Source organism: Peromyscus leucopus, chromosome 5, assembly GCF_004664715.2.
Source record: "Peromyscus leucopus breed LL Stock chromosome 5, UCI_PerLeu_2.1, whole genome shotgun sequence".
In the NCBI taxonomy this organism is placed as follows: Eukaryota; Metazoa; Chordata; class Mammalia; order Rodentia; family Cricetidae; genus Peromyscus; species Peromyscus leucopus.
In genome coordinates, this window is record NC_051067.1 from 81,908,443 (window position 1) to 81,927,762 (window position 19,320).

Here is a 19,320-nt window from a genome sequence, read left to right on the forward strand (position 1 = left end):
AGACCCAGTTATAACACTCTTGGGCATATACCAAAACAATATTCTATCCTACCACAAGAACACTTGCTTATCTATAGTCATAGCAACTTTATTCATAATAGCGATAAACTGTAAATAACCTAAATGTCCCTCAACTAAAAAATGGATAAAGAAAATGTGGTAAATTTGCACAATGGAGTATTACTCAGCTGTTAAAAACAATGACATCATGAAATTTGCAGGCAAATGGATAGAACTAGAAAAAAAATCCTATATGAGGTAACCCACACTCTGAAAGACAAACATGGTATGTATTCATCTACAAGTGGATATTAGCTGTTAAGTAAAGGATAATCATAGTACAATCCAAAGATCCAAAGAGTCTAAGTGACAAGGAGGACTAAAGGGAGGATGCATGGATCTCCCTGGGAAGGGGAAATAAAATAGATTTTGTGGGTGGACTGGGGGCAGGTGGGGATGGACATCATAAGGATCAGGCAGGGTTGGGAGGGACAGAGGGAGAGAGAACTGGGAGAGATGACTGGAATTGGGGGCATTTTGGGATTGATATAGAAATCTAGTGCAGTGGAAACTCTCTGGAATCTACAAGGGTGACCCTAGTAAAGTCTCCTAGTAATGGGAGATACTGAGTCTGAACTGGCCTCTTCTATGGTCAGGCAAGGATCCCAGCAGTGGGACTGGGACATCAACCCAGCCACAAAACCTTGGACCTGCCTGCAAGACGTACTGAAGTAATGGTGGCGCACAACTTGTAGGAGTGGCCAGCCAATGACTAGCCACAAGAGGGAGCCAGGATGGCCAGGAACCAGAGGGAGTACAGCACAGAGACCCAAGATAGAACCAAACATGGTGTTTAAAAAAACAAAGTCAATGAAATGATTCTTAATGATATTCTGCTATACTCAAAGATTGATGCCTAGCTCAACTGTTATCAGAGAGGCATCATCCAGCAACTGATGGGAGCAGATGCAGAGACCTAAGGTCAAACACTAGGCAGAGCCAGGGTAACCCCACAGAAGAAGAGGAGGGGCTTTAAGACCCAGAGAAGTCAAGTACACCATGAGAGCATGACCCAGGGATTCAACTAAGCAGGGCTCATAGGGGCTCACAGAGACTAAAGAGACAAACACAGACCCTGTGTATGAGTCTGAACTAGATCCTCTGCATACACATTATGGTTATTAGCTTGCTGTTCTTGTGAGATTGGGGGTATCTCTGACTCTTTTGCCTGTGTTTGGGACCCTTTTCCTCCTACTGGGTAGCCTCATCCAGCCTTGATATGAGGGTTTGTGCCTAGTCTTATTGTAACTTGTTACGCCATGTTTGGTTGATATCCCTGAGAGGCCTGCTCTTTTTTTTTTAAAGGAAACAGAGGAGTAGTAGATCAGGGAGAAGTGGGAGGTGGGGAGGAAGGACTGGGAGGGATGCAGGGAGGAGAGCTAATGTATGAGAAGAATTTTAAAATAAATAATACATAAATAAAATCCCCCAACAACAAAAATAAGTTTATGTCCAGGTGGATTTTCAGCAAAATTCTCTGAGACCATTAAAGAACTAAAACCAACACTTCTAAAATTATTATCTGAAATTTGAAAAAGAAGGTGCATTCCCAAAAGCTAGTATTACTTTAATACTTAGCCCAGATAAAGACACAGCAAAAAGAAAAGGAAAATAAGCTATAGACTATCTTACAATAGAAAGTCAGGCACAGTATGTTCCTTTCTGCCCTCTTTACAGTATCTGGGAAATGGAATCAGCCCAGATCTCCATCAGCTGGTGAATGGATAATGAAAATGTGGTTCGTTTAAAGAATAGAATTCTACTCTACTAAAAAAAATGAAGGTATGAAAACTGCAGGAACATAGATAGAATTGGGGAAAATTCTATTGAGTGAGGTAACCCAGCCCCAAAAGAGAAATGCCATGTATTCTCTTTCATATATGGACCACAGTTTTGAAATTAGTTTTGTATTTGACTTGGAATGTCTATAGAGACCAGAAAGCTAGAAAGAGGTCATGTGGGGAGGGATGCCTAAAGGGGGGAGCATATAAAAGAACTCACATGAAATGCAAGCGGAGGGGAAGAAAACAAGGGTGGTAAGGTTTTAAAAAGGTAAAAGAAGTGGGGTTGTAGGAAGACATGAAAATGTATTGCTCTCTATCTTTATTTTGTTGTTTCAAGAGCATTTGAATGGAGACACACTACACAGGTGGATAATGCCAATCCCAGCAGCCGCGAGTGCTCAAATAAAAACCTCAGAACCAGGTACGGGATGCCTCCATATAAGTTGCTGGTCAGAAAGAATCCAGGGGCCCAGAAAACAACACAGACTGTTGTCATCATCCACCTGAACTAGATGATAAGACTCTGTTGCTGAAGTTGCCACACATGTTGGTTGAAGGGTGTAGACAAAGCTAGTGCTAAATTGGAAGCTCCCTCTCTGCTCCCTAGAGTACATTGTGACAGAAGGTGCTGTGTTGTCTGCTAGAGGAGAAAACTCAACGATCTTATACAGCAGTGAATCTTGTAAGCTACAATATCACCTGCCAGGCCAGATGTACCCTCCAGTGCAGTAGTGGCATGACTATTATAGGGATACCAACCTCACTCCAAAGAAAGAAATTCATACCTGGTACTGTATGGTCAAAATACATAAATTCGGTCAAAAACCCACGACAGAGGGTGTCACAGTCCCTAGGGAGTAACACACTATTGTTTTGTTAATTTGACATGGCATCAAGTTGCCTTCTAAATATTTATGCTTATGACCATGGACAAATGCTACTCTTAGCCTTGGTCAGAGAAGCTTCTCTACACAGTATATGACAGTTAATGCAGATTCATAGCTGCTCAAGGTGCCAAGATTTAATGACTGCTGTATGCTCATCCCCAAACAAGGCCTTCGTACCGCCACATCTAGGGGTTAGAGAATGTCTCAGACTAGGAAGTAGAGAAAAATGTAAGAGCTGAGTGACAAAGAGAGGGGTTGCAAATCACTCTATCCTAGGCATGACTCCATCATTGCAATCATGAACTCACAGCAGCTGAGGTTGCTTGCACTGGGCCTGCATAAGACTGGGTCTGTCAACAGTTAGTCATGGGGGGAAGAGCAGCTCAGTAGGCCTAGCCCTCCCTGTGAACTACTGACTATCTATGGATCCTGGGAGAATCATTGTCTCTAGTTGTGTACCTACTAGGAGGCCTACCAGGCTCTAGAACAATGGTTCTCAACCTTGCTAATATTGTGACCCTTTAATATAGTTCCTCATGTTGTGGTGACCCCCAACCATAAAATTATTTTCATTGCTACCACATAACTGTAATCTTGCTGCTGTTATGAATCATAATGTAACACGAATTATAATTGGTCTTAATAATAAAAACTCAGAGTTAGGGACTATTGCTATTAATCTCATGATCCTTTGGTTTATTTTGACTATTTAAAACTTTTCTTAAGGTATAAATATTATCTCAAAATTTATAAGATTAATATTTTTTTAAACTTTTTCTCATGATATTAATGGTCATAGAAAGTACTAATTCTAGAAAAAGGCTTCATCTAGCTTTCTATGCATGGTTTCAGGTTTGAGTCTCTATCAGGTAACAAGGAATCAAGTTTTTGTACTCTGAATGTACATAACAAATTATGGTCCTTTAACCTCTCTGAGATCTGCTGCAAATGACATTTAAAATGTTTAAGTTTTCTGCAGTGAACCATGACCACACCTAAGAGTGACCTTTGAAGTCTGCAAGATGGGGATGGGGCCCCACAATGAGGATTCCTCCTGCACTCTGATAATGCTACTAAGCTGACAAACACCATCTAAAGATCGGCTTTGACTACAAATTGGCAGGACTTGAGACAAGCCCCACACTTTCCCATTATGCAGAGACTGGACAACGAATGATACAACTACCTCTCCCAGGACTTGACAATTAACCCAAATTTTTCCTTTCAGGATCCCCTAAAGTAATTTTAAGAACATGATGCCCACATTTCCAAGAGGTGGGGTGGGTAGTTTTTGGTCTTTCAATTAGTTATGGATATTTGTCATTGTTTAGGGTGGTTGGTTACAAGTTGTTATTGATAATGGTTTTTTAAAAAGCTGATTAGATTCAAGGTTCTTGTTTTGAAAAAAAGAAAAGAAAAAAGGAGGATATGATGTAATAGAATAAAAAGGAAGATTATAGAATCTACTTTTAAAAAGCAACTACTTGTTTTAAATATTTTACATTGATAGGAATCTTTGTGTATTTTGAGATTAGTTTTGCTAGAACATACTGTACATACATTTCTACTCTTGTTTAAGATATTATACCTATAGAGTTCATTTAACAAAGTAATGCGAATTTCTAGTCCTTGAAAGTTTTATTACCAAGTAATTAGGATATAAAGAAATGCAAGTTAGTAATTTAGTCATTACAATCAAACTTGTAGTCATATTAAGTATGTTTTCAAGGTCAAACAGAGATATATTTTAGATAGACAGGTCATCTTCAAACACTTCAGGGATCTACAGAATATGACATTTAAGATATTTTAATAACAGCAGTTCTTTTTATGACAGTGAGACATGTCTGCTCCTAGAAGCACCAATCTATGTCAGAGAAGATGATGGGCACTGAAGAAACTCCTTATGAAGTTAACTTTCTTTGTGGCAAAAGTTAGCCACTGGGCAAGAAAGTGCCCTTGCCTCAACTGTTGACAGTATGCTATCCAAATTGGACAACCAGGACACACAAAAAAGTGGCTGCTAAACTTTGCAAGACAAGATAGGACAGCCCTTCAGAATATTCTGCTTTATAGAAAAGTCTGTCAGATATGCTATGCCTATAGTCCAAAGATGGATGCCCCAATGTTGCAGAGGAATTTTTGGTGACTGTCCAGGCAGCCAGCTGTTTCTGTCATTTCTCACATTTTTTTGAAGTTGCTTGCTTGCACTTCCTTCCTACTCAGGTAATATTATTTCTTTCTCAGGTCTCTGATGGACTTGAAGAATAGATAGTTATAGTTTTCCTTGTTAACAGATTCAGAAAAGAAATTTACTAAAGAGTGTAAAGTGTAAAGGGTTGAGATACATTAAAAGATAGTTTTGGTAATATAAGTAAAAATAGAAAGTGAATTAGGTACAATCTTTTGGACTCACCAAGATAGGATAGACAATGGAGTGTTTTCTCTGAATTTGTCAAGTGTTTATGAACTAGACATTGCTGATGTATGTATTGCATATATACATATATATAGTATATAGTTTTGTACTTATTGTATATAGTTTTTCTTATATTAGATATAATCTTTTTTATTTTAGATAAAAATGGGGAAATGTGGTGACATTTTGCTTGTGCTCTGACAAATAAAGCTTGCCTGAAGATCAGAGTGTGGAGCTAGCCACTAGTTAACCATAGAGACCAGTCAGTGGTGGCATGCACCTATAATTGCAGCACTTGGGAGGAGGAAGCAGGAAGACCAGGAGTTCAAGGCCACCCTGGGCTACACAAAATTGATCCAATCTAAAAGAGAAACAAAGCCAGGTGGTGGAGGCTCACATCTTTAATCCCAGCACTAGGGAGGTGGAGACAGTAATGTAAGGTGGAAGGAGACAGGAGCTCAGCCCCCTTTCTGGCTGGGGAGTTAGCTGGTAAGGTAAGAAGTGGCTGTGGCTTACTCCTTTGTCTCTCTGATTTTTCAGCATTTACCTGTAGACGAATTTCTGAACAGTTTTATTAAATAAGAAACACAGAGCCAAATACAGAGTTAAAAGCCCAAGAGATCAGAGCACTAGCGAAGAGCCAAGACTACCTTTAGCTTACCACTCCCTGACATCGCTTCCCCTAAGAGAGAAAGATCTTCTTACTGTGTGACTTGTCTTTTTATTGCCTTTCTGTTCTGCCTTCTCATTGGCTCTAAACCCAACCACATGACTTCCTCATCACTGCCTGTCTATACAGACCTCCAGGTCTCTATGGTTGGTACTGGTATTAAAGGTTGGGGTCACCGTGCTTGTCTGTGTCCTTGACCACACAGAGACTCTGCCTGCCATATGATCAGATTAAGGGCATGTGCCACCACTGCTGGACTTGTGCTTAATGACTCGCTTTTACCTCTAATCTCCAGGCAACTTTATATATTAACATACAAATAAAACCATATTTCAGCACAAATAAAATATCGCCATATTTATCCTTATATCTGACTACAGGTTTTTCTTATTAAGACCAGTTAAAATTCATGTTACATCAGAATGTAAATATTTTTGGAAATACAGAGTTGCCAGGGGGTCATGACACATATGTTGAGAACCACTTCTCTAGAAGCTCATCCATTCCTATAGTCATGTGAATAACCTCTAGATAAAACTCAGTCACAAAACCAAACAAAAAGACTCAGATGTGGGAAGGGACTCATAGGAAAAAGGATGAGATGGTAGGAGGGAGGTGGAGAGGGTGTGGAGGTGAGAGTAATCAGCACATTGTATACATATATGAAGTTGTCATGGAATAGATTTAGTTAAAAAACAAAAGACTCAAATTTAAATTCAAGTCTGAAACCAGGAGAAGATCAAGGCCAGCACTGGCAGCCCAATAGGAGAGTTCCCTCTTGCTTGACTTTTTGTTGCATGCAGGCCTTCAGGTGATTAGATGAGGCCCACCCACACAATATACTTGCCTGTGCCTACTCATACAAAAAGTCCTTTCCAGAGTCACTTACGATAATCTTTGACCAACTGTCTGGGCACCATCAGGCCCAGTCAATTTGACAGACTTGATTACCCTACTGCTACCATATCATGATCAGCTCATAGTAAAAACTGCACATATGTTCCTCAACTGGTCAACTAAGGACTTATACTTTGAAATATTTCTCAGTCACTCTGTTGACTCCTCTTAAATCTGCGAGTCCCTTAAACCATGTTAATTGGCTTCATCTCTTCTGTAACAGGAATAGTGTCTTATGCAAGTTAAGTCCTGTTTAACAGCATTTCTTGGAGGATGGATGGATGGTGGGTAGATAAATGAATGGGTGGGTAGGTGGTTGGATGATGTATGGATACATGGATGGATGAATGGATGCATATATGCATGCATGCATGAATGAATGAATAAATGGATGGATGATAGATGGTGGATGGATGGGTGAATATATGGACAGATGATGGATGGATGGATGGCTATATGGATGGGTAGGTGGGTGAATGGATGGTTGATGGCTGGTAGATGGATGGATGGGTGAGTGAATGGATGGATAGATGAATGGACAGGTGGGTGGTTGGATGATGTATGGATACATGGATGAATGAGTTGATGGATGAATGAATGGTGGGATAGATGAATGGGTGAGTGGGTGAGTGGGTGGATGGACAGATGGATGGAAAGAATTTCCTAGAATAATGTGATACTGGGCACAGGATTAACTGACTAAAGACATCATGACAACTCTGAAATTGAGCCAAAGAAAAATAAAATTTTCAGAGAAATAAAATTCTGTACTTTTACTAAGTAATGATGATCTCAATAATCAGAACCAAATATTAAATATATCAGAGTTATTGATGAACAACATATGGCTTGTAGTTGTTGCCATGTGAGTGGTTTCTCACAGAAAAGTAACATGTGAAAACACCTCCTAGCCTCTTTGTGCAGTGCATTCCTCAGTGATGAAGTTGCTATGTTGTAGTTGATAAAGATTTGAGTTGTGTAGTTCACAATCTACATGGCTACATTTGGTAGTCCCATTTTTGTCCTAAGAATGCCAATATAGTGTTTCAATTAACACGATTCCCCAGCTCTTCTGAAAAATATGTCATACAGATTCCATAAGACAAAATTGATTCCAGAAACTTCTGTAACTTAACTCTCATGTAGAATAGACTAGTAAACCTGATTTTGTACCTATGGGGTCTAGCTCAGAGGACCCAGAGAATTAACTCAGAGGATATCTTACAATGTTATTGCAAAGTTATAATAAACTTCTAGATATGAAACACTTTTGCAAAGGGCAAAGTCAGGATATCTTTTTAAATAGTTTTTTACCATTACTTTTCCTGATGGGCAATCCCTGGTGGTCAGAACCTGAAAGGCCTCATAACTAACCTAAGAAAATTTCTGAGCTGTCTTTACAAATTCATATTTTATAGCTTGAACATGTACCACATCTCAGAGGGAAGTAGAAGAAACCCCAGCCACTATCGACGTTTCTTATCAATAATGATAAATAGAGAATGATAGCGGCAAAGGCAAGAGCCAGCCAGAATCTGCTGTATGAGGAAGCAGTTTCCTTCCTCGGAAAAGTCCTGGGGAAAGTATCAGAAAATTCCTCAAAAAAACAGCTCAGCAGCTGCCCCACAGCCACAGATGAATTCCCAGTAACCCTGCCCTGGGACCAGCCCATTCCCCTCGGCGTTTCGCAGAGATATTCAAACACACTCCTTTTCTGGAGAGAATGATGGTTTGGAACAGTCAGGATGCATCAGGAGCAGGAAAACTGTCATTCCACACGCATTTCTCTAAAGGAGAAGGTGGAAGTCGATTTTGAATGTTCTCCAAAGCCCCACTGAGAATCCGTCAAAGGGTCTCCGGAGAAAGCCAGCTTTGCTTTTCTCAAGGGGAGAAAGATAAAACCGCAGTAGCAGCCAGTTCAAGACCCACAGATTTCAGAAAATGGAGACGTCCCTGTGTTTTGGAGTCAACTGGTGTATACAATCTGGAGCATCATCAAACTTCCTTTCATTTTCATCTGCACGCATTACCTCTGTTAGAGGCGTCTAGTTCCCCGCCTTGGTGGCCAGGCTATCTGGAATCTGTTTTAGTCGTTCCTGGAGGACGTGCGGCCAATGTTATGAATCTGCTGTCCTTCCATAGCTGATTTCCTAACAGCTGTCACTCAGAAGCTCTAGGGCTGGTCCCCCTCCACTCCTTGGGAAGAGGAAGGTCCTCACAGCTACCGCCTTTGCTTGCCTTCTCTGTCCCTTTCTTGGGCAAGCTCCAGCCCACGGGCCATCTCTGAGCTTCTCCTTACTTTACTGCTAACATGCAGCCCTGCTCACTCCGTTCTGCACTGTCTACGACCATTACTCTAGACAACAGGTCAATCTGACCGTCACTGACTGAAGCTGCATTACTCCAGGAGCTTGAAATAGACTTTCTGTTCTTTGCAGAAAGTTTGCCAGCCTTTGTTTTAGATTTGTGGACAAGTCAGCATCTTTGCTGGGGCGAGGGGGGTGGGGACGGGACAGTAGCGTCCCACTGCTTCAGGAGAGAATACTGTGTTTGTTAAGCAGCGTGTCCTTGCTGACTAGCAGTCCTTTTTTGTTTTCACTCATGCTCCCAAGGGTGTTGTGGATAGCTAATGAAGCTTCAAAACTGATTTTCTAATAAAAGCATTTCCCAGATTTTATCCTACTTTTTTTGGTGGGGGTAGGAGGAGTCATAGTCTTATGTAGCCCAGGCTAGTCACACTATGTAGTTAAGTGTTAGGATTACAGGCTTGTGCCACCATACCTGACATATGTGGTACTTTGTGTATGCTTGACAAACACTCTACCAACTGAGCTACATTTCTAGCACCAGTCAACCACAATTTTTTTTATATTGGATGCCCAATTCCAATGTCTTTGAAGAAGCTATCTGCCTTGACCCAGGTGGATACAGCTCACTATCATATGGAGAAGTTCCGTGGTCTTCAGTTCATTAAGCACCAACCAGTCCCAGCCCATGAAACACAGATGGTATTACTTAACAGGAGGCAAAAGGAAGATGGACAGGAGAGGATGAGAAAGTCACCAGATGACAAAATAAACTTACAGGACCAATGAGATGGCTCAGCAGGTAGAGGTGCTTGCCGCCAAGCCTGACGACCCAAGTTCCACCCCCAGGATTCTGAGAGTTAAAGGAGAGAACTGACTCCAACCTGTGGTCCTCTAACTTCCACATGCACACCATGACATTAATGTGCACACACACGTGTACATACACATGCTAACATACACATGCACACACACACACAAAAATATATATATAATTTCAAATGTTTAATAAAGTAATTAAATGACAAGCCAATGAAATACTTCAGTGAGTAAAGGCTCCTGCTGTATAAGCCTGGAACTCACAAGGTGGAAGGAGACAATTGTCTGTCATAAGTTGTCTTCAGACCTCCACAAACACAGACACAAAAACAATAAATAAAAGTTTAAAAATAAAAAATAAAGGGGGTAAAATTTTAAGGAAGAACAACTGAGTCAAACATATCTCTGGGATGTGCAGAGGAGGAAGCAAGCATGGGCTTTAAAAATGAGCTGGAGTGGTGGCACATGCCTTTAATCCCAGTACTCGGGAGGCAGAGGCAGGCAGATCTCTGTGAGTTCGAGGCCAGCCTGAGCTACCAAGTGAGTTCCAAGAAAGGTGCAAAGCTACACAGAGAAACCCTGTCTCGAAAAAAAAAAAAAAAAAAAAAAAAAAAAAAAAAAAAAAAAAAAAGAGCTGGAGAGACGGCTCAGCAGTTAAAAGCACTGCCTATTCTTCTAGAGGTCCTGGGTTCAATTCTTAGCACCCACATGGCCACTCCCACTGTGCATAAGTCCAGTCCCAGGGAATCTGCCTTCTTCTGATCTCTGTTGGTCTTTGTGCTCGTGTGGTATATAGACATACATGCAGGAAAAACACACATACATGTAAAAAGAAATACAATTTTTTTAAATGAGCATGGCAGGCCCAGTTGGTAGAGTGCTTGCTTACCTAGCATGCATACATGTAGGAAGAAGGCCTGGGTTTAATCCCAAATACCACATGAACTAGGTGTAGTGGTACATGCCTGTAATCTCAGGAGTATCAGAAGTTCAAGGTCATTCTTAGCTATAAAGTAAATTAGAGGTTGAGGATAGCCTGAGCTAGATGAGACTCAATCTCAAAGAAAGAAAGCAGGGAGGGAGAGAGGGAGGGAGGGACGGAGGGACAGAGGGACGGAGGGAGGGACGGAGGGAGGGCAGATTGCAGCCAGAGGGACTCCAACACAAGACAGCATACGGTATTCTGTGCACACAGGGTAATTAAGCACTGCCTTGGAAAGGGGCATTTACAGTGCTCTTCCATGGCCTGGCGGCTGGTTTATATCAGTTTCTATTCATTACTGTCAGGAAGAACAAAACCGGGCAAGATTAATGTAGTCCAGTGCAACAAATTGCAACCAAGGATGATCCTTCCAAATGAAGAAAACATAAGGTTAAACAAGAAAAAAAAACATCATTTACTAAGGCACAGGGTTCTATTTGTATTTTATATGTACATATAGTATTATTGTTATTGTTACTAGCAATGTAATGAAATTTAGATGTTGCCTGGTGTTAATATTGGTCCATGTGCCATGTGTGTGCCTTAGCTCACCGAATTCTCATAAAATTCAATGAAGTGGATATTGATGTCTTCTCTAATTGACAGGTAAGGCAATGAGTTTCAAGAGGCCCAGCAACTCCCCAGTTGCTGAATGTTAGAAGCAGAGTGATATCAAGGGCAGTAACAGATGCTCTGTTTATCTCCTAGAGTTACCAGCAGTGTTAAACACGATGCTATCTTAGGACAAAGTCAAATTTTAACATGCTTAGCCATGTAAGATCCTGTGATATGCTATCTACCTCTCATGGTGTGGTGACTCAAAAATCTATCTCAGATTACAGATTAGTGTCGACCAAGCCACAGCAGCATAAGTGGCCACGGGTCTAGGAGGGCACTGCAGGAGCAATCGTGGAAAGACCAGAATTTGGATTAATAGATGAAGATCTCCAAATTCTTGCTTCTGTGAGGTGAGGGACTGAAGCAAAATGGTAGCCCAATAAACATTTGCTGAGTTCATAGATAATAAATAATTAAGTAGTTATAGCTAGATAGATAAATATCTATCTATCTGGCAAATATATAAATAGCTAAGCCAAGCTGCCTGGTTTAAATACCTAGTCTATCTTAATTTGGTTGCCTAGCAATCTAAATATATGTCTCAAACACATTTTTTGTCAGATACACAATGTCTATTTAGATACATGGGTCCTCATGGATAGTACTTTATATCAAAGCAATAAGATAGACATGGGGGTAGGTAAGACTGGAGGTAGGTCTTACGTAATCAAATTACTCAAAACATAGAAGAGTTTCTTTCCTCCGAGAGCAGACCTGGCATAGCATGTTCCATGATGAATCTGAGACTCCCCCATATCCCCCCCCCAAAAAAAAGATGCAATGGCCATGTAAGTCTGAGAAAAATAAAACTAATCAAATTTCACAGGTTCCAAAATTCTTTGTTTTACATAGTAAAATGCATTGAAAATTCCCAAGGGACCTTGTCTACAGAATTTACCAAATCTATTGTCCCACTGAAACATTCTTTTAAAGCATCACAAAGGATTATCATCCAAGAAATCCACATTGGGAATGAGTGTATCAAAATTGAGGAAGCAACTATGGAAACTTTTTATGAACCTAAACTGGCGGTAGCAAGAGAGGCGGGTTTACTCTTTCAGGAGTATGTTCCCAGAGCCAGCACAGATGAATTCCAGAGCTTGGGCACAGGCTGAGGATCAGCCTGTCTCTATGCCTCACAACTCCACCATGGTGCCATGTGCAGACTTTATCCTTAGGCTTCACAGGGTCAACCCCAGCCACTCCAGATCACAGCTTTCTAAGTTCAAGCCCAGGTCAGCCTCTGCTCACTTACTCAGACGAAACCCCCAAGATTTCTCTGGTTGAGACTAATTAGCTTGATTCAAATGTGCTGATCCTTGTCCCAGTCCCTGTGGTCAAAGGGACAAGATTCTCTCAGTGGCCAGGGGAGTGGGCTTCAGCCCCTACAACTCAACACAGAATTAATACTCCCCAAAGCACAAAGGCTGAGGGTAAAGAATACAAAGTCTGCTGGAGAAAATTAGGGTGCTATTACAAGGTAAGGGAAATGTGTGTTGGAAGCTGAAATGACAAAGCCCCGGTGAACAAACTGGTCTCCTGGGATCTAAAATGCTGCAAGTCACTTTCTGACTAGTTTGCATAATAACCCCTCAGATAAACAGCTGATGTAAAAATCCTAAGTTAGGAGGTGGATAGAGCTATCCTAGGCTACATGGTGAGTTTTAAGCTAGCCTGCAGGCTGGCAAGACACTACCTCAGTAAAACAACAGCTAAAATAAGAAAAAGAGGGAGGGAGGGAGGGAGGGAGGAGGGAGGGAGGGAGGGAGGGAGGAGGGAGGAGAGGAAGGAAGGAAGGAAGGAAGGAAGGAAGGAAGGAAGGAAGGAAGGAAGGAAGGAAGGAAGGAAGGAAGGAAGGCCAAATTTGTTACCTGGTGAACTTTTTGTTCCTATAAGGAAATGTCTGAGTATCTGAGGCAGGCTATTTTATAAAAAAGAATTGTATTTAGCTCACAGTTTTGGAGATGGGAATCCAAACAGCATGAGTAGGCTCTTACAACAAACTGGATGCATCACATGATGCTGAGACCATGAGTGCATCTCTGCATGTCCTGTCTTCCTCCCTCTCTTTATAGAGCCACCAGGGTTCAATCATAGAGAATCCACCTTAATGGTCTAAGCTGATCTAGTCCACTCCCAGAGACCCCACCTCCAAATACCAGCCATCAAATTTCCACTCTAACCACCATCAACATAAGACTTAAGGGAATAAGCTCCTGTGTGACCCAGAGGACTGTATTAGTTATTTTTCCTATGGTCATAATAAAATACTCTAATAAAAGAAATGCAAAGTAAGAAGTATTTGTTTTGGCTCACAGTTTGAGGGTTCAACCTGTCAAGGCTGGGGACAGGAGCTTGAAACAGCTGGTCATATTTCCCTGTGTCAGGAGGCAGAGGGCAAGGAATGATGACTCTCAGCTAGCGTCCCACTTTTTATTCAATTCAGCGCCCACACCCAGGGAATGGCACAGGCCATTTGTTGGTGAGGTCTTCCATGTCCTTTAACCTAACTGAAGCAATCCCTCATAAGTGTGGAGGTGTCCCCTGGATCGCAAATCCTGTTAAGTTGACAATTGATACTAACTATCCTGGGAACCAAACCACATCCAGGTCACAGCATTTCATCCATGGCAAGTTCAAGTCTCTGAGGCCTATAATCTACATAGAAAGCATCCATATTTCATCACAACTATTTCCCACTGTTCACTATTGTACAGCGTGTCACAGTGTTGAAACACTTAGTGAATCAACAGGTCATCTTGCTCTTAACTTACAAAAGAGCTGAAATTCACATGCCTCAGAAGACACCTCTGGATCTTGCTGTACACTATAGTAGCCACTACCTACCTATGTGGGGCCCAGTGCATGTGAGGCTAGTTAACACTGGGATATTCTTGTCTCACACACATGAATTTTAAGAACTGTGCAAAAATCATAGAATATAACAATAATCTTTACACTTTGAAATGAGAAAACTTTTTACATACACTGAGTTATACAAATGTTACAAAAATTAATTGCATATATATGGGTTTTTTGTTTGTTTGTTTGTTTGTTTGTTTGTTTTAGATTCTGTGTATGTGTGTGTGTGCCCACAGCGCAAGTGTAGGGGTGAGAGGACAAGTCTCAGAAGTTGATTCTCTCCTTCCACCACGTGGGCCCTAGGGATTGAGTTCAGGTGCTCAGGCTTGACAGTAAGTGCCATTACCTATTAAGTCATCTGGTCAACCCAACATGTATTTATTTTTACATGTATGTGCTAAGCAGGTACCCTAACACTAAGCTACACTAACCTCTAGACACCTTATTTTTTTAATGTGACTAATGGAAAAGTTTAAGTCACATAAATATTTTTTCTTTATACTTTCTCTGGATGGCAATTTTTAAGTAATTTGTAATCATGGTCAACTGATGGACCAGCCTGACTCCATCTTAAGATTAGAAGCCAAGCAACACCTCTGCCCCATGCCATGCAGCAGGGTTGGGCAAGACTCAACCAAATGCAGTCCAGGGTTTCTAGCCCCAGCATGTGAAAGGACTCCAGCAACAGTTCTGCATCAACCAGGAGCCTGCTAAGCGCCAGAGGTGCTGGGCCGTTGAGCACTATCATGATCTCTTTCTGATGTAGAAGCACAGTCCTGCCCAGAGCCATGACTGACTGAGCAAGACAAGGAGACACACACGTGGGCCTGAGGCAGTCCTCCACAGGCTCTGAGGAGAAAACACTGGCCCACCCAACACCTTGCAGTGTCAGAGAAATGGGCACTATTACGATGAGGAAATGTATGGTGTGGTATGGAAGAGAGAGAGACAGAACAGTTCAAGTCCTGTGGACAGAGGCATATCTGAAGAGGCAAAAGAAGTGAGGAACAGGCTGAGTGGGGGACTTGACTGCCACCCATGGCCATAGTAATATCTGAGCCTGGGTTGCTGCTGGGTCCCATGTCTGGGTTCATGGCTCTGATGCAGCCAAGGTCTCTGTTGATATCTGTGGCTCCTGATACCACCAAAGACACAAAGGATAGGGCTGTACAGAGTTGGCCCAGTCCTCACTAGATGCAACACTAGGGAGAACTAGTCTTGCCTGTTACCGGCTGAAACACTCAGGAGAGAGGGTCCTACACTCCACTTGGGCAGCACAATAGAGCTAACCAATATTCCCAGGGGCACAGGCAAGCTGGCCCTGAGGGTATGCAACTGGGAAAGCAGGACATGCTCCTCTTGTATGCCCTGTGGTGGCATGGGTGAGGGAAAGATGCCCTCCTTCCCTAACCCCTCTCCAACTGCAGCAGGTGGGGGACCTGACCCAACCCCTCACCAGCTGGAGCATTCAGGAGAAAAAGCCCTGCGCCTTGCCTGGACAGCACAGTAGAGTTGACTCTGTAGATGGGGGGGGGGGGCATGGGTGACTCAGCCCTGAGGGCATGAGAGGGACATATCTGGTATTGCCTCCCTCATTTTCAGTGTGGTGGTGGGAGCGAGGGAAAGATATCCTCCCCCCTTGCTCCTACCACCTCCAGCTGCTGAGGGAGCTGACCCTCGCCTTTACCAGTGGCAACACTCAGGAAAGCGGACCCTGCACCTCATCTGGGCAGCACAGCCGAGTCGACCCTGTTTATGGGGGCACAGGTGAGCTGGCCCCAGAAGGTGGCCCTTAGTGACCGGGCCCTGCCCTTCATCTGTCATATGGTGGCATGAGCGGGGAAGACATCCCCTGACCCCCTCTATGCCTGAGGCAGGTGAACAAGCTGCCCTGGGGTCATAAGAGCAAGAGAGCTGCCCCTGCCCCTCACCAGCTGCAGCACTTGCTAGAACGGGCCCTGTACCTCACCTAGGCAGCACAGCAGAGCTGACCTATTGGCAGAGGTGTGGGTGAGCCAGCCCTAAAGTCGTGAGCATGGGAGAGCTGCCCCCACTACTTGTCTGTCACGCAGCGGTGTGTGGGGAGGAGATATCCCCCTCTTACCCCTCATCCCTCCCCACCTGTGACAGATGAGGGAGCTGATGCTCCCTGTGACCAGCCATAGCACTCAAGAAAGCAAGCCCTGATCCTCAACCTGGGCAGCACAGTATAGGTGACCCTGCCGGCAGAGGCACAGGTGACCTGGTCCTGAGGGTGCGAGAGTAGGATACCTGGCCTCGTCTGCCCCCTCATCTGCCATGTGGTGGAGAGGGTGAGGGAAAGATGCTCTCCCCGCCTTGCCCCTGCACCTGTGGTGGGCGAGGGAGCTGACCTTCCCCCTTACCAGCTGTAGCGCTCAGGAAAGTGGGCCCTGCCCCTTGCCTGTGCCACACAGCACAACTAACCCTGTTGACTGGGGTACAGGTGAACTGCCCCCAAGAACGTGAGCATGGGAGATCTGGTCCCACCCCTCATCTGTCATATGGTGGTGTGGGTGGGTGAGAGATGCCCACTCCCACCACTTACTACCTGTGACAGGTAGGAGAGCTGGCCCTGGGGTCATAAGAGTGGGGAAGCTGTCCCCACCTCTCACCTGCTGCAGCACTCGGGAGAGTGGCCCCTGCACCTTGCCTGGGCAGCACAGCAGAGTTGGCCTGATGATCCAGGCATTGGAGTGCTGACCCTGAGGGCATGAAAGCAGGAGAACCGTCCCTGCCCCTTGCTCATTGCTGCAAGGAGTGAACTAACCAGAGCAATGCTGGAGAGCTCGCCCTGGAGGTGAAGACAGGGGAGAGCTGGTGAGCTGACCAACCCTGTAACTACCCAAGCCCAGAACCAGGGTTATGTGTAGGCCCACCCCAACATCCACCCCATGTATGATCTGCAGGAGCACTTGAAGGGACTGGTCCTGCACAACCAAAACTGCAGGATCTCTACCACACAGGACAACAACAGGATATCCAAGAGAAGTCCCAGTGAGGGCCCTGCATTGATAGTGTAACAGAAACCAAAGGCCTTGAACCAGACCAATGACTCTTTGCAATGAACACTTGCAAGTAAAGACATATGGACAGAGGGTTTACTGTGTGACTCACTGCATCACATTACAGGTCCCATTGCAAGATTTTCCCTTTCTTTTCTTTTTTCTTTTTTTCTCTTAATTTTTATTTTATGGGGGCAGGGGCGGGGCTTGCACGGGCAGAGGGTTGATATTCAGGGATGGGAAATAAATGGGATGGAGATGCATGATGTGAAAGACAAAAATAAATAAAAAGAAAGTTAAAAAAATAGACCAAAAAAAAAAAAAAAAAAAAGATCAGAAGCCATCTTCTTACAAGGTCAAAATAAGCTCATTTCTGCTCCCTGTAAAACTTAACTTTCTGGAATGTGACATGTTCCACACCTTATTCCCTGACCTCCACCCTCATGAAATGAGATGTTCTGTCAAGTTCCTACAAAACCAAAGTTCCTCTGTAAATCCCCCAACCCTTGGAAACTCCCTAGGCTTGCTATTTGGGGGCTATAAAAACCCCACTTCTCCTATGTTCGGGACTGTCCTCTCAAACCCCACATTCAGAGAGAGACCATCACCACAGCAACTATATTGTGCACATAGAATAAATTTGGCTAATTTGGGTGGTGGTCTTTACTCTTGTTCAGTGGAACAAACACAATATGCACAACTCACAGATGCCAGCAGAAGTGGGTAAGGGAGGGCAGGTGGCTGCCTCTAGGAAGCAGGGTCACCAAGGTCCATGCTAAGCCATGTTAGTATGACAGGGTAACCGAGGTCCATGCTAAGCCATGTCAGTCTGACCTGAAATAGCTTTACTTGTGTTCATTCACCACATTGATTTTCTGTAAGTTAGGCAACCACAAGGTCAAAGGGAAGCACTTCAGAGGGCCTTCATCAAGACATGGTACAGTGGAGGTCTGCACCTGCTCCCAGGTGCACCAATGCTTTCCAAACTGTATGCTCACTCTCTAACCAGGAGGGTTTTCAAAATGACTAATGCAGCTGAAGTAAAGTGCCTGGACCTCAACCTAGCTTTTTCCCCCACAGATATCGTTTTTCCTAAAGAGTCAATGTGATTCTATTCTTGCAACTAGTTAAGAACTTCTGGCCTATAGACAGCCTGTACTGTCTACCTTCTGTAACCAGGCAAGGCTTCCAGCAGTGAGACTGAGCCACCAACTCAGCCACAAAACCTTTGATCTACAATGTCCTGCCTGCAAGATGTGCTGGGGCATTGGTGGCACAGAGCTTGTGGGAGTGGCCAACCAATGACTGGTCTAATTTGATGCCCACACCACAAGAGAGAGCCCATGCTTGACACCGCCTGGATGGCCAGGAACTGGAGGCTGGATAGCCCAGAGGCCTAGAATCAGTGCCTAGCCCAATCAGAGTGGCTTCCTCTGGCAGCTGAATGGAGCAGACAGAGAGATTCACAGCCAAACATTAGCTGGATAAAGAAGCTCAAGAAGAAGAACTCCCTTAGGTCCCTCCCCTCAGAGCTCAGGAACCCCGTGGAAGGGGGAGAATTGTAGGGTCCCAAGGATCAAAGACATCAGGAGAACACAGCCCACAGAATCAACTAAGAAGGGACTCACAGAGACTGAAGCAGTAATTATGGGGCCTACATGGGTCTGAACTAGGTCCTCTGTATGGATGGTATGGTTGTTAGCTTGGTGGTTTTGTGGGACTCCTAACCGAGGGAGTGGGGGTGTCTCTGACTCTTTTGCCTACTCTTGGGACTCTTGTCTTCCAACTCTTGTTGTCCAGCCTTGATATGATGGGTTTTGCCTAGTGTTATTGTGACTTCTTATGCCGTGTTTAGTTAATATCCCTGGAAGGCCTGTTCTTTTCTGAAGGGAAACAGAGGAAGAATGGATCTGAGGAGGAGGGAAGTGGCAGTGACTGGGAGGATTGGAGGGAGGGGAAACTGCCATCAGGATGTAATATATGAGAGAAGAAT